Source organism: Aphidius gifuensis, linkage group LG4 (genome assembly GCF_014905175.1).
Source record: "Aphidius gifuensis isolate YNYX2018 linkage group LG4, ASM1490517v1, whole genome shotgun sequence".
Lineage (NCBI taxonomy): Eukaryota > Metazoa > Arthropoda > Insecta > Hymenoptera > Braconidae > Aphidius > Aphidius gifuensis.
The window spans coordinates 20,484,074-20,510,288 of record NC_057791.1 but is presented as its reverse complement, the minus strand read 5'-3'; the positions used below and the strand labels follow the sequence as shown (position 1 = coordinate 20,510,288).

Sequence of the window (26,215 nt, the reverse complement as noted above, 5' to 3'; positions counted from 1 at the left end):
TTGAAAATGGCATTTTGATATTTTAAAACTTACATTTTTGTTGGACTTGAAGTCTAATAATAGTCAATTCTTGTTGAGTGTTAATCACCGGATAGTAACTGAAACAAAAAAACAGAAAAAAAAATGATAATGGTGCTATTATTATTCTGCTGAAAATTAAATTTAATTATTGTTGTTTAAAATTATTTAAATTGTTTTGCAGTATTATTAACACTTTTGTTAATTATTATTTGTAAATAAAATTTTATAGATATAGAGTTGTTGTTTGTAATTAAACAGTATATCATTTAATTTACAAACAAAACTTTCGAGGTAAGTATACAATTGTGTATATAGTTTTGTCTCAATAGACAAGTTTAAACTGAGAGAGGGAAATATCTTACGGCTTTAAATTTGTTTTGAGAAATTCAGGGATATCTCTTCCACTGAAAGGTGCCCACAAATTCTCCAAATACATCTCTATATGTATCGAAATATCTGTATTGTCATTTTGGTGTAAATCCGAAATGTCGTTTTGCTACAAGATTTATTACTAAATTTTCCGGACGATAAGAAGCATCCTCTATACAATGGAAAATACATTAACCTTTTTCTTTTTTCTACTTTTCATATATACAAAAAATATTTGTATTTTATTTTGCAAAAGATAACACAAAGTATCAATTTTTCTTGTTGAAATTTTTTGTATAAATAAAAATAATGTATATTATAAATTCATATTTTTCAATTAAACTTTTTAGAGTTATTATTAATAAGTTGAATAATTATAAGGACAACATGTTGTTAAATACATTTACAAAACATGTTTTGTTTAAATAAAAATAAATTACAGCCGTAAATCTTTATAAAAAGTTTTCTTAAAACATTTCCAAGTAGTTGACATTTTAAGGAAATTTAATTTTTCTTTTTAAAATTAATTTTCTTAATAGTAATACTTTGAGGTAAGAAAAAAAAAACATTAATAATAATTTTTATTATTAAAATAAGTTGTTTTGACTTGAGTTTGACATTACGATATAACATGGAATATTTGTATCAAAGAATATTCACAGAAGACGTTGTATACGTGTGAGAATATTTCAAAGAAAAGTTTGATGAAAGCACCACCACCACCAGCAGCATTTATAACGAGTAACACAAATTTTAGAAGTAGTGAGAAGAGAAGAACATAAGTACCGTCTAATTATCTCAAAAAAAAAAAAAAGGCAAAAACTAAAAAAAAAAATTAAAAGAAAAGCAAAGAGAACAAGCTTTTGCTTATGTAGTTAAAAAAAAATAATAAAATATTCTGCAAGTTTCTTCTTTCTAGATTACAATAATATTTTTTTTTTTTTAAATTATTTTTTAAAATTCTTTGTAAGCTGAGGATAATAATGTGAACCTTTCATTATGATTTAAAACAAACATTTTTTAAATCTAGAAAAAAAAAAATAAAATACTATTTTTTTTTTCAAATATTTATACAGATAAATTATCCTTTAAATTTTTAATTTGTTTTTATTAGAATGAAAATATACATGTGTGTGCATAATTGCATAAAATATAAATGACTGAACTAATTGTATGAAGCATAGTCAAAATGTAGTGGTGGTAATAATTGATTCAGTCATATGCATGTGAAATTAATGCTGTGTCAAACATGAGAACACACTTATCGAGAAATACATCAGTGTGCTTAATCCATCTACCAGGCAATAATTATTTATAATATTATTGAAGATGTTAGATATATTGATTTTAAATTGTAACAATAATACATATATTACACATAGATTTTACGATATATTCAACACACACGCACATATACTCATATAGTCATCATTCTCAGCTAGTTATCCAACATTTGGAATTGTCATTACTGTCATTAATCATATCGAGATCAGCTGTTTGCATACGAGAACCTCAACTACACTACCATTTAACTGATCGTCTATGTTATTATTCAATCTACAATGCTTGTGACTGTTATTCGACTGGACAATTTCATTTGAATTAATTTTGTTATCTTTTATCTGCACAAAAAATAATCTAATATATTGTCAAAGCTTTACTTTAATGCTATTGTTCTTTGAGCTTTTTTTTTTTACATAATATTATGTGGTTAATTTCTAAATTTTTATAGATGATTTCGTAAATTTTTTTTCCATGTTTTTATGAGAAACTAATTTTTAAAATTTATCACACAAATAAGTCTAGATTTTGACAAATTTAATGCAAAAAAAATCACGCGAAAATGTTTATTTGTAAATGTAGGAAGCAGTTGTTAATTTATAATTTTTTCAGGGGGGTCAATTCAACTAATATGTATTTAAAAAAATTTGAATAAAAAAAAACAAAACGTAATAATTAATACTTGAATATAAAAATACTTTGAATTGTTAATAATTTTAATGAAATATTAAATATTCAGTACAAATATTTATAAATATTTTAACAATGCAAATATGTAATTCAGAGATTTAAAAGATCGTAACTGTTTTATATCTGGCATGTTTGAGGGTATATTGCGTGACTCACGTGTTTTACATTAACATGCATGCATTACAAAATTATTTTGCATTATAAAATAAATGTAAAATACAATACTGAGGTCATTCTTTTCACAATTTTGTGAAATTTTTTTTCTATTTTCTCTTTTATATCGATCTATTTTATATTTTTTTTTTCGTCACATCAATCACGATTCAAAAACATTACAAGCTAGTTTTTTTCTACACCAAGTCAACTACAGAAGATGGATGTAAATATTTATTTTACAAATACCACGAATATTTACCATCAATTTGAAAAAAAATACAGTCTTTTTTTTAGATAATATACTAAACACAATATTACGTTGATTGTAAATTTTAAAAAAACACTATTAAATAAATGAATAATGGGGTATTTAAATTTACAAATTACACTGTGTTGTTCTATCAAAAAAGAAAAAAAAGACTTCGAATATTTTGACATAATCGCGTGTTACATAAATTGACAGTAAGATTCATGAGTTGTATATACAATCATGTGTATATAATGTGCGTGTTTAGCTGGCAAAAAGTAATAAAATTAAGCAAAAATAAAAAAAATTGTCACGTGTTTTTTTTTTTTTTTGTTCCTGAAAAATAGATACGCTTGTGTTAAAATAAAAAATTCCCTTCCAAATTCTCATGAATATGCTTTGTTTTTTTTTATTATTATTTTGGACGTATATTGGAAACACTTGTTGGAAAAAAAAAAAAATAACGAATAAAAATAAAAATAGTATATTGTGCAATGAATGAGACAACTGCAGTTGAAATTTATGACCAATACAAATGTTAAAAATATGTCACGAGCTGTACCACACAACTCGCGTGTGCACACGTAATATTGATTGTTTTTTTTTGAATTTCGTACATTGAGTAATATAATTCAAGAGACAATATAAAATTTTACAAACGAAAAAAATAAATTTAAACACATTTTAAAAAAATTTAATGTATTTTTTTTGTTTGAATTAAAATATTAAATTATCATTCAATTATTTAATGCTTGTAAATTATATTTACAGCATGTCAAAATAGAGAATACAATTTTCCTTCACTTGGCAACAATGTCGACGTCTGTCATCTGTCTATCACGAATATCATCATGCATGTTTAATATGCGTTATAAATTGCCATGGGGTATTTTACGTCTGAGACAATATTGTGTTATACTACTTGGTATAAACTTTACGACCCAAGTCATTATTTTAATTTAATAAATAACACGTATTTTCAACCCCATTAAATGCCATTCAATCAGTATTCATTTCATAAAAAAATTTTATATTCATAAATAAAAAACTACTGTAAATGAATTATCTTTTTTTCAATTCAATTTCACAATATTTTTTTTTTTTCCATTTAATATCTTTTTAAATCTACTAGAAATTATATCACTGTAACTTTTCATCATCCCAGATGAGCTGCAATTTATCTCAACAAGCAAAAGATTGCTCAAAGACAAAAAGGTTAAAAAAAAAAAAAAATCAACAAACAAACAAATAAATAAACTGATTAAAAAAAAAAAAAGTACTTGTCGAGAAAGAGATATACGAAAAAAAGCCGTTGGGTTCACGCTGCTGTCTGCTTGACAAAATAAAAATAAAAAAAGTAAAAACAAGTAGGAAGTGAGAGGGTAAGAGCTGGATAGAATAGTTTGTTGGAAAACGTAGATTCCCGTGCTCGATTTCAAAAGCTTAACGAGCCATTCAGTGAGAACTTACGGGCCTGGATAATTCCCTCAGTCCGTTTTCGTATATTTCTATATCTCTCTTTATATCTATATATATATATGAGGCAGTAGTAGCAACTAGGAGCTAGCAGCAACCAGTCCAGGATATACCACTCGTATACGAGAAAAGCCAGTTTGATTATAGGTTGTATTCAGGGCGAGTGAGGAAGAAGACGAGAGGTACAGAATGGCTGTGCGCACATAAGAGTACACTCAGCCACTACTATTCATTTTCATTGTTGTCGTCATTTTGTTGGATTATATATATATACACTGAATGAAAGAAAAAAAAAAAAAATATACATGTAAAGTCTTTTGTATATATATGTGGATGTACAAGGGCTGCTCGCGAGAAAGGTTGAGTGGACTCTCTCAAGAGGTGCCTCGTGAGATTGGCGTCGTATTTGCGCGTCCAAGTTAAGCCAGATAAGCTGTCAGGAATAAAAAAAAAGCTTTTTTTTTATTTTATCGTATTTGTTAAAAATATACGATTAAATAAATAAAATCATTTTATTTAATTCTTTTTTTTAAATCAATTGAAGCACTGTATTTAGCAACTAATTGACAGTGATTTTATAATAAAATTAAAGTTAAATTGCAGAGTTTTTAAATTATTTTTAATATTGATATATTTTATCTATATATATATTAGCTTTTTTTTATTTATCTTGAAACATTGAACCAGCTGTGTAAACTATGAAAAATACGTGGTCATGTACAGTTAAACAAAGAATCGTGAGATATTTTTTGGATTTAATATATAAATAATTAGCTGTATATATTTTTAAATTGATTATTTTACTTGAAAAAAAAAAATAATGAAAAAATAATAATAATTAACTATTGCGATAAAATGTATTACTATTTTTAGATATAATATAAAATAATAAACTTGAACCCCTTTGACTGTGTTTATTTTATTTATCTTTAACATCCGGTACAAGTAAAATAAAATAAAAAAGAAACGAAAAAAATTATGTAATTTATGATCATGTTTAAAATATTAAAATTCATAATTTTAATTTTAATTTGTATTTTAATGCAGGTGTTGATGACAATTTGAATTTAATAATCTAGTTTATTTGATTAATGTAATGAAAAAAAAAAAGAAAATGAATAAATAAATAGAAAAATTAAAAAAAAAAATAAGGTTGTAAAAAAAGAATAATGATGCGCGTAGATCAAGTATGAAATAATAATATAAATGATGTATATGGTTATATATATATTTAAAAATAAAACATGAGAATATCATGGCAGGTTTTGAGAGAGTCAAAATGTGTACAGTGTTGTTGAATGTTGCATGTGCAATAGCTAGATAGCATGGGCTTGGCGTGATTAATTGACGCAGTGTCGTAATTTTCCTACAATATCCCACGAGTCCAGAGAGGGCTCTATTCTCATTGGATGTCAGTATGAGATTCTCTGACAAATATTAATTTTATCCAGAGTGTTTAAATTATCAACAAAAATATACATACTCAAGTACACATTCATTTTTTAGTATTATTATTTTTTTTTAAACTCTGTGTTGTTGTGTGTTTTAAAAAACAATTTTATTTTGTTTTTTTTTTCATTTTCAAGATGATTTATAACATTATGCCACAATTTTCATAATTAATTGACACTGTACTAGAAAATTAACAGCATAGACACTCGGTTTAATTGAATTTATAATGTCATTACTAAATTATATTTTTTTTTGAAATTTTTTCATATTAATTTATAAATGTTTTTTGTTTTTTTATTTTCAATGGGTATTAGTGTCGTTTTTCACACAATAGCAAAACGTCCGTTAAAGTCGTCTGTCTGTTCTGTCAAAGTACAAAAGAAAAAAAAAAATGAAAATATAAAAATTAAAAGACAGAGGATAGTGCCTAATTTCCGGTGCAGTTAGTACCCGGCGGCCTATGACGACAGAATAAAAAGGAAATATATATATTATACAAAGTATGGCACGTGCGCACATAGAACATATAAAAGTAAAAATTATTGTTTGAAAAAGAAACTTTGAAGTTTTTTTATATTTTTAAATATCAAAGATGAATATTCATAAATTCAATTTTATAATTCAACAACGTCTATTATTGTAAAAAAAAAATAAAAATATAAAATAAAATTTCGAATTATTAAAAAAATATATTCATATATTTTTATGAAAAAAAATTATGTAAATTAATTGCTTCATTTAATTAAGATCGTTGATTTAATTTTAATTTTTTCTTTTTAACATAATTGAATTAATAAATAATGAGTTGATAGTAAATTATTTATGCTTTATATGACTTGTGAAACTTCAAAGTAATATGTTCAAGATATACATAGTATATATACACAGCAGCAGACTGTATATTTATTAAAATTAAGTCACCGCAATGTGTTTCAACAATCTCATTATCAAGTGTAATATAATGATAATGATGAAACAAAGAGGGTAACAAACGTTGTCACGACACATCGTTACTGGACGCAGGTCGATGTGACAAGAATAAATTAGTGTCATGAAAGAGCCAAGTATGGTGACTGCTTGTCTAAAATTCGTGTATACAACTTGTCAATTGTCACCCACAAAATTCAACTGAATTTCATATATATACAATAACAATTAACTTGAATACTTTGAATAGAAATATCAAAATAATAGATTATATAATTAATTTAAAATAAAAAATTAAAATATACATTTTTAATTTTTTTAAATACAAATTTTCTATATAATTATTTTTTGTTTTCAACATTATTATATATTTTTTTTTTATTTTAACAAAGGTAGCTTCAATATCATATTACTGAAAAACTGATATATGTATCTGTTAGTAACATACAAGAATAAAAAAAAAATTAATTATTTAAAAAGAAAAAGAAAAAATTTTAATTATGTCATATAGACATCAGTTTTGCAAATAGTAATGTCATTAAAAAATATAATTTAAAAAAAAATTAGCACAGAGTATACTTGATAATTAAAAATTATAATTAATTTCATATGATATAAAAACTTCTTTGTTAAGAAAAAAAAAAATTATTCATAATATTTAAGACCTAAACAAATGTGTTGAAAAGAATTAAAATTTAACTTAGTGAATAGAGATTTAGTCTATTAATAATCATATTATTTTATGTAAAAAAAATTATAAGTATATATAATAATTTATTTTAGTAAATTCAATTCACTTACAGTGAGTAACAAATCCAGTATAGCCTCGTTTGATGGATAGTTTAATGTAAATATCTCGTTGCACGAGTACATCAAAGCATCTCTTTAACATCAAGCTTCAGGAAATTACAAATTACCCTGTAACAAAAAAATGAAGTAAATTTAGTTTTAATTATATATAAAATTCTACTAGTGTCAAATGATATCTTCATCAAAAGAAAAAAAGATAAATATACGTTTATAATTATTTCAAATGAGAGATCACACTGTCTTTTTTAATTCCTATCTCTTTTTTTTTTTTAAATAACTCACTCATCATTTAAATAAATGTTTAAATACACTGCCAATTAACTACAAATTCATTTAAATAAAATAAATCCATTCAATTTATTTACCAATAATATTATTCATTTTTTTTTAAATAAAAAAGAGCAATAAATTTTTAATGATTTATAAATTGATTTAAATAATATATTTTAAGTTTACGTAAAGTAAAAAAATTTAATCATTCAAAAGTTTAAACTTTTGATAAATATTATATTATAAAGTTTATTAGCTGCAACTAGGAGCATCGAAATGTTTATGAAAAAATTTAATAATTCCATGTGAAATAATTTTATAATAACTCCAAGTGATTTTGAATGAAAAAAAAAAATGGGATTTACTGTCTAACCCCTCGATCGCAGACAAACTTTTGTGGAAAAAAATAAAAAATACTACAAATGTTTAAAACTTTTGTAAATATATAAAACAAAAAAAGGAAGCCAGTCATGGGTATTTTTTTTTTTTCATTTTTACGATTTATATACCACCACCCCACCACTGAATACAACGGCTTCCTATAGTAAAGTTATGTGTCAAACCCTCCACATGTATAATTTATTCACTAGTCCATGCAAAATGTGTTCTTCTTGGTCGTCTCGAGTCGAACACATATACACAGACATCTCTTCAAGAAGAAATATTGAGAGGGTTGATTGTATGCTTGTATATAGCCGGTTTCCGTAGTGAATTGTATACGACCCTTCGTACTTCCGGTACTGTAGCCATATATAAATGTTGTAAAATATTGAGAGAAAGAGAAACATATATAGAAAAAAAACCATCATACATATATTTTTCACGTAAATCAATGCAAGTGTATGTGTTGTGACAAAAAAATAAAAATAAAAACGAAAAAAAGTTTACGTAAGGGAGGATTTTCCTTTGTCTTTGATACATGTTGATGTGTGTGTGCATACGCAATGTGGTTTTGCTTGGCTGGACTTGTGTCTCAGACATATGTGGTATAATAGTTTCAGAGGTAAAGTTTCAAGCGTATAACTATAATGGACCCTAGGCGCCATCATCCCTCAAAAAATTTTACTTCGTCAGACCAAAAAAAAGAGAAACTATTTTCTTTTTTTAATGATAAAATATTCTATGCTGTGAAATAATTATAAAATATTTTTTTTTTCTTCCCAATCGTCAATGGCAAATAATATAATATTAAAATATCAAGAAAGAAAGAAAAAAAAATGTGGTTTTTTATCCAAAGTCTCAATTGCAAACTCATCTTCTTTTTTTTGTTCAGTCAACTGTAAATTTTTTTTTTTCGAAGAGAAAGAGATCAAATATTTACGAGGTCGTTCGATAAAGAAAAAAAAAAAAAAGAATGAAGAATATTCGAGGAGTCTGGAAAACAAGTCGAGACGGTTTGATATATATAGATATATGCATCAATTTATTTATTCCACGAAAAATCATTGGCGCCAAAAAAAATTATTATAATGTTAATTAAGAATTACTATATTATTATTATTTTGATTTTTAATATAGAGAATAGCGAAAGCTTCAAGCTCGTAATAATTTTAAACGATTTGAATAAATATTAAGGCTGTTCAAACACCATCATCTTGATTATCTGATTATAACAAATGTAAATGTATAAACCAGTGATTATTGTAGTGGCAATAAAGTGTTTTTGAGTCAGCTGAGGTATGAAGCTTAGCTTGGTTTATCAATTTGGTTAGTAAAATTCTCTACAAGAAATCCCTTGGATAAATACAAGAGACGCCACTGAGTATGACGAAGGTACAGCTGTTTGTGAAGATCAAAATATAGTTAAACTATAGAGCTAATTTACGCACACAATACACCTTGGATTATTAATGAACATTAAGCTAAAGTATTAGTACAACAAAATAAAAAACTAATTAATTAATTTTGTCAAAGACTATATATTAATTTGATTAATATTAATATATGAAATTTAACATAATAATTTAATTATATTCAAGCTGTATACAAATATGCAAAATTAATAATGAGCTTGTTTTTCTATTTTTTTTTCTATAAAATGTTCAGATTTTTCATGATTAAGTAAAGCTATTAATTGACAGATATTGATGATAAGCCATTAGTTGTAATAGTGCATCGGAAAATTCTATGTATATTGTAACATGTGCTGAGTCACATTTTGTATACTATATAGTTTCAACATGAATTCCCTTAAGGAATCATCACGGTAAAGACGAATCAATCATGTAGATGAATATACATTTCACGTATATACATTGGAGTAACCCAGAAACGCTCGAATGCAGATTTATGCATGTTTGAATTTACAAACCATTTCGATATTGGCCATTCAATAATACTCATACCAACATTTGTATTGAATTTCGATATGAGAAACAAAATTATGACTGATTATTACACTATATTGCGGTTATTGGGAATCATTTGTTTTGTGAAATATCGAATTTTATCTATATAATTTATTTATCTATGTATTTTCTGTAAAAAAAAAAATACTGTTGTAATAAAAAATGAAATGATTAAATATGATATCGATATGTAAATGTTGAATTATCAATAAAATAATTTTTTTATTAATAAAGGGTCAATGCAGGTTAATCGATCAAAAAATTTATTTAGCATATCAATGAAATTTAAAAAAAAAATAAAAAAACAGACTAGACTATCAGACTGAAATTATTGATTAGACAAATAAAATAATAAAAGAGAAAATAAAATCACTTAAACTCAGTTTGTTCAATCGTACAACGACTAATTGGATAAAATCATGCGACCAAGAACTGTAATATTCTATTGGATATATATGTGTGTCATAGGAGTATGCGATTTGAAGCAATTTGCACCATCCCGTTCATTATAACCACAAGAGAGAATACGTCAGGTATTATTTGCCAGAGACACGAAATACTAGATTCAAATTTTCTACAGTGTTTCTCACTTTGATACGCTCATCAGTCTTGTTCTCTTTCTATTTAGATATATGCATACAACATCAACAGATCGATTTAATTTTGTTGCGACGATTACCTGCGCGTCACTCTCGGACGGTATATATATTCTTATTAGGTCACATGGCAAATGCCATCTACAAACTCAATGTGGAAAATAAAAAAAAAAGATAAATTGAAAAGAGTAAATAAAAAATTGACTTTTCTCAATTACATTTTTATTTACTTTTTCATCAATGTCGAACAATGAACTTTTGAATAAAAAAAAAAATCATAAAATTTTAAATGAAAAAATTAATAAATAACTTTGTCAATATAAAATAGAAAAATTATTTCATTTTTAAATATAAATTTCATGAAAAATTTTATATTTATTTATTGATTAAAAATTTAATTATATTGAATCGCAATATTTTTTCAAGTAATTGATATTATTTTATTAATTTTTAAATTGAATTTATACAGAGAGAAAAAAATATTTACTTGATTGAATATAAAAATGATTGAGTATAATTATTATTATTTTTTATTATTGGAGGAACATTAGTATTTATATTATCAAATAGAAAAATCTGTAATAATGACTTTGTAATGTATACAAAAGGATAAAATAATAATATATTCATGAAACTACTGTGATACTTCATTCAAAATTCGATCAATATGTGTAGGCATATACTCAATCTGTACATTCAATCAGGTAGAACCAATTACATTGAATTATTGATGAACAATGGATTCTATAAGCTCACGTTAAAAAGAAAAAAAAAATAATAAAAATTGTATGTAGCGTGTGAGTAAAGCTATCAAATAATATATATGATAAAAAATCATATACTTGTTTCCGATATATACTCAATGTATACAGAATATACTGTCACTCTTGAGCTAACCTCTATAACAAAATAATAATAAATTATATGCTAATGCTATTGTTTGAAAAAATAAATAATATTTATTTAACAGTAAAATAAATAATGTAACGAGAAAATCAAATGAAATGAAGCGTGTGAAAAGTGCATCATCAGACATTGGTAAAAAGTACATAACAAAAAAAATAAAATAAATAAATATCGATAGATTTACTTGCAAGACCTTGTTGATAAAGTAAAATAAAAAAATAATAAAAAAAAATTCAAAAAAACTGGGATTGCATGCGAATTTGCTGACACAAGAAAATTGCACTGTTTTGTGTGTGCAAATATATATATTTGTTGTTGTATAAAAAATGACATGAATATTTTTTTTTTTTTTTTTTTATTCACTATTTACAGTAAGTACGTTTTTTTTTATTAAAAATGGAAAAAAAAATTCACAAAAAGTACGATTTGATTTGGAAAATAACAATATATAGTTGTTGTAAAAAAAATTCATTAGTTTAAGTTTTGTTATTTTTTAAATAAATACAAGAGTATTATAAAAAAAAAAAATATTTAAATTTTCATAGAAACAACAATCAAGTTGTCAAAGACACAAAAAAAAAACACAATTTCATGTGTACCAATTTTATTCAATGAAGTACAAAGAAAAATTTATAATAACAAAAGAAAAAAAAAAATCATACATATTTAAAACAAAAGGAAAAATAAAAAACAATAGAAAATGAAAAATAAGAGGAAAAAAAAAAATAAAACAAATGAAAAAATATCTCCGAGGCATAGGTAAGGATTTCGCTGAAGATATCTTGCCGGAAATAAGGTTCTAGAAGTAAAACTAAAGTGGCCTGCTGAAAACGGGTTTTAAACTCTCTCGTTGAAAAGTGCCCTGGGCTGAAACGGCAAGTAAAATTGAAGTAAACGAATTTACATATGTATACGTATATATCTATATATAAATCCAAGAAACTAAAAAACTCTCTATTCAGGTTTTAAACTCCCGGTGAAGCGTAATAAGAAATAGCAAGACAAAAAAAAAATAATAATAATAATATCAGTTATCTCTGTGAGTTTTTAATTTCTTTTTACTTTCTTTTTTAGTGATTTGCTCAAGAATTGTAAATCCAGCAAAAATAAATTAAGCACTTGAATTAAAATAATATTTTTTCATAAAATTTCATTCATTGATTCACACGATGAATGAAGCTTCAAATGTCTTTAATAATAAAAATATTTTTAAAATTATAATTTACAAAGTTAATAGAAAAAAAAAAAGAGAAAAATGAGGTCAAAATATGAGAGATTGACAGCGATGTTGCATTAAATATGAACAACACGTGATATGAATAATTCCCGGGCTGAAAAATGCTACTTTGAATATCAAAGTTTTTCAAAAGGTACGAAAATGAAGAAGCAAATGAGTGAGGGAAAAAATTAAAGTAAAAAACACAAAAAAAAAAATTCTAAAAATTAGGATTAACCGGATATTGTACATTTCTTTAATACTTGAATTTTTTATTCAAAAAAATAAATGTATTCATCAAACGGTTCAAGTACAAATTATCCCTCATTGTATGATAAAAAAAAAAAAAAAAAAATGAAAATATGATGGATATTTTAAAGAAAATTTCGTTGATAGAAAAATAAAAAATTTAATACAATAATATTATTATTATTAAAAAAAAAATTACTAAATTAAAATGATGAACATGCGGTGGTATAAAAATATTTTTATAAAAGCATTATTATTCGGAGAAGAGTTTAATCAATTTTTTTTTTCTTTTTTTCTCTTTTATCTGCCATGAGCAGACTATCCACTTGAATTTTTTATTCACATATTTTATTGACATGTAAAATTTTACGATACTTTTTTTTTGAATACGTAAATTTATTATTTATCAAGGAATAAAGTTGGAATTAAAATGGATTATTAATTATAAATATTATATAGATAATAGAAATTTTTTCGACGTCAATATAAATGTTTATTGTGCCTTGAAAGTGTGACAATATTGACAGAATCTCAATAACCAAAGTAATATAATGTTGTCAAAGAGAAGGTCATATATACGTGGAATTCAACATTTCCGCAATCAAGTCCAAAATCATTAGTCTACTGTATATATAATCAACTTGATACTTGTGTTATGTAATATATACATAAACACAATGACACGGAAATGCATATCCTTTACTATCTTTACTATAACCAAAACTAACACAAACAAAACTCTATTTCAAACATAAACTCACAAGAATTTCATACTCAAGATATTGCTTACACCAAGTGTATTATATAATTATAATATAAACTTTTTGAATTTAATTTTCAAGTAAATATCGAGATATATTGATGTTTATATATAAAACTTTTTAATAATATCAAAAATAATATTCAAGTTTTTATATAAATTAAAATTTGCTATTGTTTTTTTCTTTATTATTATTTTGTGTAATAAATTTAAATTTTTCATATTTGCATTTATGTTTGACAACGACAAAATATATAATGCAAAATCAAAATTATAAATTGAAGTTTGGTAGATGAATGTATATGAAGACAATCAAAACTCAAATGCAAATTGAAAACTTGAATGGTTTGGAGTTGCATTAATATAAGTTTAACTATTTTACAAAAGTTATCAAACAATTACGTTTATAGCTAAGAATATCTCATTTATTTTTATTCAAGCAATTAGTTTTTAAATAAACTTTAATTATTTAAATAATTTTATTTATTTCATTATATAATGAGTAATTTATATTCATTAATTGTAAAATTTAAAATACTTGTTTTTGTAAATATCATTTATTAATATTTATAAATTTATTTTGATTATTATATTGTCAATTAGATTTAAATATATAAATTATCAATCAAATAATTTTCATTACAGACACGTATAGTAAAGTACATAAAGGTTTACGAAATCAAATGCAATTACTGAAATTCACTTTAATCAAGTGGTCACGTTTAAATCAAATTCATTGAATTAATTCTTGAATGACAAATTTACCAATTGATTTTAAAGCCAATGAGTGTTCTAGTTGTAAAATTTTACTGGTTTCTTTGTTAGATCATATCTCTTTAAGAGAAAAACATATGTTGATTTAAATTTTTTAAAAAAGTTTTAAAGAAAAGTTTATTAATGATTTACTTACATAAAAAAATTTAGCAACAAGTGTTTCAAGACAAAGGCATCATCATTTTTATTTTTGATTAATTAAAAAAATGCAAGCTAACATGGTAAAAATTAAAAAAATAAAAAAAAGTACTATGTAGAAAAGTCTCAAGTTTAGTCTACAGGTGATGGCTAAACCTGGTACAAGTAAGTTTAAACTAAAGAAGCATTGAATGGCCGGAGGATTTTACAACTATAAAATAGCCATATGATGTAGATTAAAGTGCAACGATGTATATTCTGTTGCCGAACATCTTAAAACAGTTTGAAAGCCAGAGGCAATGGCTCACAAACGTTGTTCAATTTTCATCAATCCATAAAACATCTTTTCAATATATATATTTATCGTCATAAATATACTCAAACTAATTTATTGAATAATAAAAATAAACATTTTTTTCAACTTCATAAATAAAGTAAAAGAATTATTTTTACAACTTTAATAAGAATTTTAAAAAAAGCTATCAAGTATTGAAAATGAATTTGACCTGATGAAAAGTAATTAATAAATTATTGTCTAATATTTTACATATCTTATTATAAGCTCGGATTTATATTTTAACCTGAATCAAATAGCTTTTATTTTTGATGAGAAGAAAAGCATCTTTATACATATTTTTAAACTGATATTTTATTTAATGAATATATGAAAATTTTCGCTACTAATGTTGACATAGTTTCAAAAATAAAACAAAAAAAAAAAAGCTCAAAAATATAAGAGGTATTTAAAATTAAATTTGTCTGACTAATTAAGTAGAAAAAGCTCATTGTAAGCTTTATTTCCATTAAGTAAAATGAATAATATGTATATCATTTTAAATGAGTATCGATTCGATAGTTATAAATACTCAAAATGACAAATATTCTTTGATGCCAATGTTTTTTTTTTTTTTATCAAACTATAAGCTCAAAGCAATTTATCTAAAATCCAGCAGACTGTGCACTTTCTATGTGAGTATGCATCAGATGATTCGCGAGTTAAATTGAAGCAATAAATCTAGTCGTCGGCTGTTGAATCGTTCTCATTAGATGTCATGAACATCTACGATAATGATAAAAATTCAGGAATAAAAATAATAAAATATATTTATCAAAGTTAATAAAAACTAGATTAACAAAGTATTTAAAACTTTGATTTATTAGAGTTATAAAATATATACTTTATAGTAATATAACACCCGTTGAAAATATAAAAACAAATTTAAAATAAAAAAATAAATAAAATAAATTTCAATGTGTGCCAACATTACTGGTTAATTATGTATTATTATAATTTCAAGAATAAATTTTTTTTAGTCTTTGTTGATGTCAAAAAATGTTATCGTTATTATTTATATAAAAAAAATATTTGTGTATTGTTGTTTACCACATTTGAGCTATTGAAAATCAATCACTTTATACGGTGGATCATAAACATGTGTATTATTTATATAAAAAATATATAAGGGTTATAAATTGTGAGGTTGAAGGAAAATATTTGATGTAAACAAACTTGTGTTTTATTTAATCTACAAACCCATATTGACATAGAAACACCAATTAATCTAAATTACTATTTTTCAAATGAAAAAAATAACAAAAGAATTGAAATAATTTTTTTTTTATAAATTCGATGAAAATAAAAAATAAAAAAAAATGCAAAATATTCAGTAAATAAAATTTAATTCGATAATATTTATCGATAAAATTGATAGGACTTACCTAGATTGTCACTCGTGATTTTTTGCAAATTACTACGATTGAATGCCTGCAACAAAAAAAAAATGTATATATGAGAATTGGTTGGATAAATTTTTTATTAGTATAATGTAAAATAAAAAAAAATTATTTGAGTTGTTTTTTAGAAAAAAATAATCTATACAGATATGATCAATTCCGCAACAGATAGCGCAAGTAAAAAATTCAAAATGACTTATTTAGGTGGACAGGGTTTGTAAATAATCTCACAGCGACGGATGGACGTAAAAAAAAATGATAATAATAATAAATGCCAGAATTTTGCATTTAGGATGCAGTAGATTTGGGCATATTCAACGTAAAGCGAGCAGGTTTTTTTTTTTTTTTTTTCTTTCACCATCCGTTTGTCTATCTCAGTTCCTTTTTGCCACACCCATGTACTCCTGCTCACTCATTCGTTATTTTTATATTTTTTTTGTTTTTTTGGATTAAAAAACAATTTTTTTTTTTTAGTTTTTCAACCCCTAACCAAAACCATCTCTTCATTCTCTCTTCTTTTAGGAGAATTCAAAGTCGGTTATCGCGAGAAATGAATGAAGCACAATCTTTCTATTGAAAAAAAGCTTTTGGAGCTGAGTATTATCGTTAAACACGGTCGGCAGCTGAGAGCCCGTCACACCACATCCGATTTTGGCATGCCATTGCATAAAGTTAATGAAAAAATAAATAAATAAAATAAAAAAAGCTTTATCAATTGAAAAAGAAAAAAATTCTTTCGAAACTCCATTAAAAATTATCTATATAAAATTTATTTATAAAAATTGAATTAAATTAATATAGAATACTATTTTTAATTTTACAAAAAATAAAATATAAGAAACAATTTTGCCAGATAATAAATTTATATATTAGTTGGACGAAAGATGAGTATTGTTCAAGTCATAATAAAATTACTGTAAGCATATAGAAGGTCAGCAAAGGCAATATAGATTTGAACTTTTATAAGAGCAATCTATAATAAGTGGCTAGCATATTTTTTTTATTTTTCGCTACGAAATGAAATCCCAATGAGACTATAGAAATGATTAAACTTCAAGAACCTACAAGATTGCTTGAAGAAAAATAAAAAAAAATAAATCAATCATATTGTTTATTTGATAAACAATTAATTTTTAAAATACAATTTCACTTTGAAATATTGATATTTTATTTTTCATATAATTTTCATGAATAGTATAATACACAAGTAAATTGTAAAAAAAGAAGCACTTGAATTAAAAAATATATATATACAGTTGCATTGTTAACAATATACAATATTTTGATAAAAATAAATATACAAGAATCTTGAGAGTTTTGTTGGAAAAAAAATATTCAACATATAACATAGACATTAATGGTGCAAGTGTAACGTTAAGAATTTGACTTTACGGAGGTTGGATGTTGGGGTCTCGAGGCTTTGTTGAAAATTTCATGCAACTCTTGAATTTCCGGAATAGAAGCAAGTAGTTGTAGTAGTAGCTATTCGTTGACTTGCTTTTATTCTATATATACATATAAATATACCTATGTGCAAAGCGTCGAGTACTGCCATAGTTAAGACGGTAAAATGTATAAAATATATGTCTAGTAGGAGAGAAAGAAGAGATCCTTCTCCAGGGTAGAAAGTGGATACTCGTCATATTTAATTTAGTAGTTAAGCTCAACCACATACTATTTATGATGTTATATATATGCTTTATAAGTCTAAGTTGAGACTAGCATATACTACTTGTAGCAGATAGAGAATTATTGATGAGCTTGAAATAATTTATTTTTCAAAAAATATATTTTTATCTATTTTTTAAACTACAAGACTCTATCATGGGAAAAAAATAATTCTCAGTCAAATAAAGAATATCTGTTTGATAAAAAAAAAATGTAAAATAAAAAATAGAATTATATATATTAATACATGAAAATATGCTTGATGATTATATTGTTTATTTAAATAATTAAATATAAAATTATAATGTGCATCATGTAATTGCGGTTGGTATATTTCAATATTGACACAGTGATATTATATTTCAGCATGGTTATATTGAACATCTAAATGTGACCGCAATGATCACAGTCAACCATAGTTATTTGAAATTCTCGATGAAATACTCGAGTTTCATTTACTGCGCATCACTGATCAATTATATCTTCTACTTTCTCGTTGTTGCGCTACTGTTGATTTTAAATGATGTTTTATTTTTTAATATAAAAAAAAAATAATCAAATTTACCGATGAAATCAAGCAGTAATAATTTTACAATATGACTTCTATTATATTGTCGATGAAATCATCTGGAAAAAATCACATCTCCGATCAATCATGACAATTCGTTTACGTGATATTTTAAAAATTGTAAAATAGGTAAAAAAAAAAACAAATAAAATTATTAATACAAAATTGTAGAATTAGGTCATGTATTAAATTTAAAAAAATTAAGAAACAATTTTGGCATTTAATTATGAAAAAAAAATTAGAAAGAAAGACGAGCATGATTTATTCGTCTTTTGATAAAAAAAATTATAAATTTTGTATTTTAATTCCAACTGAATTTAGGTTAAAAATCATTTGTCGTTTATAATTAACATTTTTTTTTCTTGTTAAATAAACAATTTAAAAAGGAAAAAAAGTAATATTTAAAGTAAAAAATTTGAAATGGACTTGTATATATCTAATGAAATTAAACAATAAAGTAAATAGATTGTTTGAATGTTGTTTAAGAGTTCAAAACGAACTCTTCAAAGAGCTTGAAAATCATGTGCTCAATTGATCGTTACCAATTGATCCCAGGATTTGGGCATGAACTGGAATATCTACTCATGAGAATCAATACTAGTGCATGTAAAAGCTCAAATCAAAAGTGCACTCTTTACAAATTTTCATAAACGTAAAACGTTTTATATAAAACCATTTTTTTTTATCTCCTTCATATTTCTATTTTTCAAATTAACAATAACTAATAAGTGTTTATTCAATTTTAACTTTTAGATTTATAAAATTTCTTTTTTTTACATTAATAAAATATTTTTATTCAATAAAATAAAATATATATTTTTACAATAAATTGTTAATATTTTTTATGTTCTGTTCATTCAACTATAAATAATGAATTTATAAAAACAAATGAATAAAAAAATTAAAAAAAAATTGATTCACGTATATATTAAATAAACAAAACCGAAATATTGATTTAGAAAAAAAAATATATATATCAATTAATATTTTTTATCACAATATTTATTTTTAATTATTGTAGAAATTTTTTTTTTTTTAATTATTTTTCATTGAAACGTGAAGAGTACATATTGCATTTTTATTAAATATCTATGGAGTGTAAATTAGAGATTCTTAATGAAGAACAAAATCATAATAATAATAATAATTTAAAAGCTGGTACATTGTTATTATGAATAGAATGATTGAGAAAGATGGATAAAGCAAACAAACAAAGAGAAAAAATATTTAACTATTGTTCTTGTGGGGAATAACATAGTGGACAAGAGTCCAGATTGATTTTCAATATCGACGGTTTTATAAAAATACCACAGGTGTAATTAAAATGGAAAACTAATATACCTGAAAAAATGTTTCATTTTTTATTTTTCAATCTCATTAAAGAGAAAATAGCTTTTTGCTATTATTATCATCATTAAATTTTGATTGATGTGAGGGTGTTTTTTTTTTTAATTGCAAGTTATCAGTAGTTTCTTTTGTATTTTTGTGTTTTCGGAATTGACAGATAATTATTGATTGACGAGTGTTATATTATTAATATTTTTTGTATATGATTGTACGATATGTATGGCCATATGGGTATTGCGGGAAGAGTCATTGATCTTTTTGGGAAGACTATAAATATACGATGAAAACTGAGGGATTTCAACAAAACGAATAAAACTCACGTCTCGCTGTAACAAATGCCACATTAATGGAAGCTTATATTGGTTATCAATGTCAATTTTTTATTGGCTGTTCAGTATTAACATGTCATTTTATATTATTGTAGTATTTTTATATTTCAAATTACTACTGAAATACAATAAACAAGAAATCAATATTTTTAAAATTAAAAGAAAAATGTATAAAAAAAAAATAAAAATCATCTTCATTTTCAACTTGAAATTTATAATTTTATATTTTTAAATGATTATGACGTTAAAAAATATCTTATTATTTGATCAAGAACAGTTTTTTTTTTTCATTATTTTTTTTTTCGCCAGCTATTTTTATTCTACTTACTCATTTAAGCACCTCTGAAGTATTTTTAGATAACAATAGCTCCGAAAAAAAAAAAAAAAATAATTTAAAAATACAAGAATAATAAAAAAATATAAAAAAACAAACATAAGATGCTGAGAAGTGAGTTTGCTGTCGAGAGAAAAACTGAAGTATGAAGAAAAGAAAAAAAAAAAAAAAACATGAAAATTCCAGACAAAAAGAGTCATGTATGACAAAACTCTGAGTAAGCTAGTCGTGCGCTATCGTACTTATGAATTTTATAAATTCTTTCAATCCTCAAGATAATATTCCACTTGAGAAAATCTGCAATGAGTCACACACATAGTGATAATTTTAATCATAAATATTACATCAATACAAAAATTTCCAAAACAATATTAATTTTTTTTTTTTAATTTTCATAATATTATAATAAAATAAAAAAACCTTCCGACTAATTAATCATGTATTTTTCTAATTGATATTTGGTATACTTTATAGTCAGTCAGATAGATGCAAATATGTGGTTAACGAGGTTACTATGGTCACTTTTGTAAAAGCTCATTCATTCAGAATGATGTAGATGTTGGTATTTTCATGTTCGTACCCTTCTCCATCACGTGTTTTAAATTTAAGTTTAAGCAACTGTTAGTCTAGTCATGTTGTTTTATACTGTATAATGTACAACTAAACTTTCACACGATAAAAATTTATATATACAAGTATGATGATGATAAGCTAAAGTGAGCTCAAACTCATAATTAACAAACTAGAGAAAATGATGTATTTTAATAATATATATACATATAAATATCCCTGGAGTCAGGCCAAACCATTTCTGTCAAATAATTGGTGATATACACTTGAATGTTTCTTGATGGTTCACTTATTTATACTACTACAAACTACAACAGTGTTGCATCGTCAATATATAGCGTTCAGGGTGTAATGGGAACTTCTCTCTTGAGTGAGAATTAACAGCAAGTCAGTAACCAACAGCAGGCACTCAAATTTACCAACACACACACATATTTAGTATTGTATATATTCATTCACTAATATATTGACCACTATGTCTAATAATAAAACTAGTGAATTTTATCAATTGATATTTGAATTTCAATTTTATTGGTCCTAACTACTCTCAAGTTATTAGCTTTAATAAATTGATTTTCATAGAATGAGTTTTTAAAATAATAATTTTTTTTTATAAAAAAAGGTTGTTGATATGATAACATAAAATATAATAATAAAATTCTATATGTATGGTTTAATTTTGTACACCTGTGGCAGACATAATTTTTTGATAAAATAACAGTTCATTTTCAATAAAAACGATAACGAAAATTGTGGTTTTAAATTTTATTACATGTTTTTTATTTTTATTTTATTTTTTTTATCTTTGTCGAGTCAACGTTGTGGCCATAAAAATAATAAAGAATATAAAAAAAATATAAAAATTAATAAAAAGAAAGAAATATATATTTGAAATGAAAAATATAAAATAATAGTATGAGAAAAAAAAAAAAAAAAAAGAGAAGCACGAGTAGTAATGCCAACGACGACTCGTTGGCTAAAATACATGGATAAAATTTATGGGCAATTCAGTAAAATTTTGGGGTGTGTATATACAACGATCAATGAAAAATCATGAAGCTTGGAAAATTAATCTTCATGCCAGTTTCAAAAGTCCTCATATTTTTCAAAGCATAATTTTACAACGATATATTTATTATCTCTTTTTTAATTTTATTCATTCATTCATTCATTTTTTTTGATACTCATTGTCACTATAAAATAAAAATGTATAAATTAATTTTTATTTTTAAATCGTTACCTATATATTTCAATTTTTTTTATACTTGAAAATTTTAAAGAAAAAAAAAAAAAACTTTTAGTTTATAGAAAGACGAGTTGAGAGATGTGTATGCTTAAACAAAATAGAGCAAAATACAGTCACGTACATGTAGACGAGTCGTGAATGTGCTAATGATCATGGTCACCAGTTTGTTATTCTCTTGTCTAGTGTTCATACAAGACATACTACATATATATAAATTTAAATGTATGTGTGTTGTTAAGCACACAATACACAACATTATAGAAAAGGAGAAGAAGAAGAAGACACATGTATTTATGTGCTCGACAATTGTATACGTAATTTCTATGCCCTCGTCATCATCATCATATACATTAAAATATATATATTAATTTTATATATAACACATGGCATTTGACACATGAATATATAAAGAAAATATTATATGTATGTACTAATACGATGCTCTAATAAATTTATTAAATTATAAAAATGATGTAATTTAAATAACATTCTCCCCTTTAATAAACATAAGAAATTAGTTGAATGACTAGAAATAAAATTAAAATAATAAATCAAAAATAGTGTTGTTGAAAATTTGTTTAAATGAGATTTACTTGATGTATGTAAGGCAAATTGAGATGTCAAATGTACACAAAAGAAATATATATATGTGTATTGTGAGGGGTTGTATGACAAGAAGAAAATATTTATAATACTATATACCATCCAATAATACGAGAAACCTCAAGAAGGTGACGTAATCGCTGAATATATATATAAATTTATCCCTCTTCTTGTATGATTCACCAAGCATTGCAATGCGTCATCGACATAAAAGATTATCTTAAATCATCGACCTTATTCAACTGCTACAATGTGTATATAGAAAAATATAAGTGATATTTAAAAATATAATTTTATTTTATTAAAGAAATATGAATGGCATTTTTAGAAATATAATTTTAATTTTTAATATTAATTTGAAAGATAAATTTAATTATTAAAAATGATTGGCATTTTTTTCAAATTAAAATTCAATTTTAAAATAAAACAGTTAATTTGAAAACAATTAAATTATTAAAACGGATATATTAAATTTTTGCAAGTATAATTTTATTTAAAAAATTTTCTTTAATTTTTAATTTGGCAAAAAAATCAAATTATAATTTTTTTGCCAAATTAAATTTTTAAAATAGATGATATTTTTTTATTCATTTAATTGAATAATTTAAAAAAAAGTTCAATATTGAGTTAATTTTAATGTCAATTGATATACAAGAATAATTATATCTTAGATTATTTTTATGACATTTTACCTAAGATGATATTATTTTAAATTAAAAAAAGAAAAAAAGAAAAAATATATATTTATATAAAGCATATCATAGATGATGAAAATGATGAAGACTTAGCTTTTCTGTCATGTTCTTTGATGGCATATACATATGTGGAGTTGTGTAAACATTATTTCCTGCACATATATGAAAACTAAAATACATATCTTTCTTTCAACTACTCTTCTTATACACTAAAGATAACTGTAAAGTGATGTCGTCATTTTACCCTCGACTAAGACATTTCAATGGTTTCCCTTAACGATAGTACCACACGAGTGTAAAGCGAATTTAATGCTGTTGAAATAGAATGACTATCGAAATAAGAATCTTTTTATATATATGTATATACAATTTTTTATTTTTACTATTATTATTTCGTACTCACCGCGAGGTATATGTGTAATAATTTGAAATGGGATTATTCTTTCGACCTATATATTATTGACACTTTTTTTTTTTAAAGACTGTTTTCTACATAAAATTTTTTTTATCACAAAATAAGTGGTTACGTATTTTTTTTAAGGTTTAGTTTTATTTATTTATTTAATTTTTTTTTTTTTACTACTGTGGGAGAAGTAGAATAAACAATCAACTTGAATTGTGGATATGTACTTTAATAGTTGGAAACTTTATTTTTTTTTAAATTTTAAATTGGACATACAGTAGCAGCAGCAGCAGCATAACTATATACACATCAAGAAATTGACCAAAAGATTTATTTTAATTATATATACTTTGTTCAATTATAATTAGGAGTTTGATTTGTATTTTTCTTTTTTTTTTTTTGGCTCAATTATTTTTATAAATTTTTATAAAAAAATGTTTGTTGTTGAGGAAAGAAAAAAAATACCATCACAAATGAATAATGAAAAATGAGTGTGTTAATAAAAAAGAAACGGTTTAAAATTTAAAATTGAATATCAAAGTTTTGTCTATGTTTACTTGTTTACGAAGCGTATAAAAATATATGCAAAATATATAAAAAAAAAAAATTAATATATATAACGGAAAATTGGTATAGGAGTTACTTGTGAGGCTACCCCACTCACAAAGTTGGATCAAATCTGGTGGCTTTCAAATTCAAGTGAACTTAACAAACTTGTACCTGGCTATTGAATTTGTAGATGTTATTATAACCTTAACAAGTTGTTGCAGCATGTGATTTTTATAGTAGACTTGTTTTCAAATAATTAGATACTTCAATTGTAAAATTGTTGAATTTATATAAAAATCGTTGAAAGAGTTAATAAAATAAAATATTAAAAAGGAGATAATATTATTTTAGGGTTGCTCTATATATTTTAAATTGAATTATTGACTTTTTTTAATAAAGTAAATTTATAAAAATTTTTAAACTATCTTTTTTTTATTAAATTAATATAAGAAGATATTTCTATTCTTAAATTTTTTATTTTTTTATTTTGATATGATTAAATATTTACTTGATGTAGAAAGATTGACGTTGATTTTATAAGCCAAGATTTCATTATTGAACACTGTGATCTTTTCAATTTTAAAAATTAATTGAATTATATTTTAAGAAATAGAATGACAAAGTTATTTCAGAAATGTCAATGATTAAATCGAATAAATAGAAAAAAAAACTAAAAGAGAAGATGCAAAAAATGCATACACAAACTGAAAAAAAAACCCAATGCATCAAATGACTGTAAAACTAAGTTTTACTATTATTATCTACATGCAATATCTTTTATTTTCTTTTTAAAAAGAATTGCAATTTTTTTTTTTTTAGAAATAAACGTCAGTAGTGTGTTGCACCATTCAATTGAGTTTATCTCAATTTTGCTAACTTTAACGTAACATATCTTTTACGTTTGATATTCATCCCACTAGCTTTTCATATTATTTTTTATTATACTCAATATTCTTTTTAGTCTTTTCTTTTTATTTTGTTTTTCTGTATATCCTTTGCTCTTTTGCCCGCTTTATGCATTGGTTGACTATCCCAAAGTCGATATCGAAATTGCAGTGTCCTATTTTTGCACTCACCCATAACGAATGCAATGGGAATAAAAGATTGCAAAGCAAAAAATAAATAAATAAATAAGTAAAAAAAAAAATAGTTATTCTTTAAAAAATAGTATATGTATATTCCCTAAAAATTCTTTCAAGGAAAAAATAATTTTATTGAAAAATTTGAATATTATTTTGTGATATACATTTCCATTTATATTTAATGATTTTTTTTTTTTTAATCCTACAATTTTTTTTTAATCACGAAATTGTTATTACTACTATTGTAATATTAAAAATATTCTGTTTAAACTGATTTATATACAAAATCGGATTAAAATTAACTAGTGTAATTTATAATTATCAGAAATGTCATTCAAAAATTCTGCTTGTTAAAACTTGAGCTGAGTTAAAAATTTTATTCGTTCAAATGATAATACTAA

At 23.8% G+C, this 26,215-nt stretch overlaps 1 protein-coding gene across 1 annotated transcript in view; it reads right to left on the bottom strand.

Annotated features, from left to right (window-relative positions):
- The window catches only part of LOC122855561 (amphoterin-induced protein 2-like), a 75,059-nt gene that overhangs the window by 7,965 nt on the left and 40,879 nt on the right, over window positions 1-26,215 (bottom strand). The window contains exons 3-5 of the mRNA XM_044157032.1: window positions 16,406-16,451; window positions 7,421-7,537; window positions 34-98 (exon numbers count right to left, since the gene is read on the bottom strand). The gene's annotated coding sequence lies outside the window, so the exon portion shown is untranslated. The remainder of the gene's footprint in view (window positions 1-33; window positions 99-7,420; window positions 7,538-16,405; window positions 16,452-26,215) is intronic.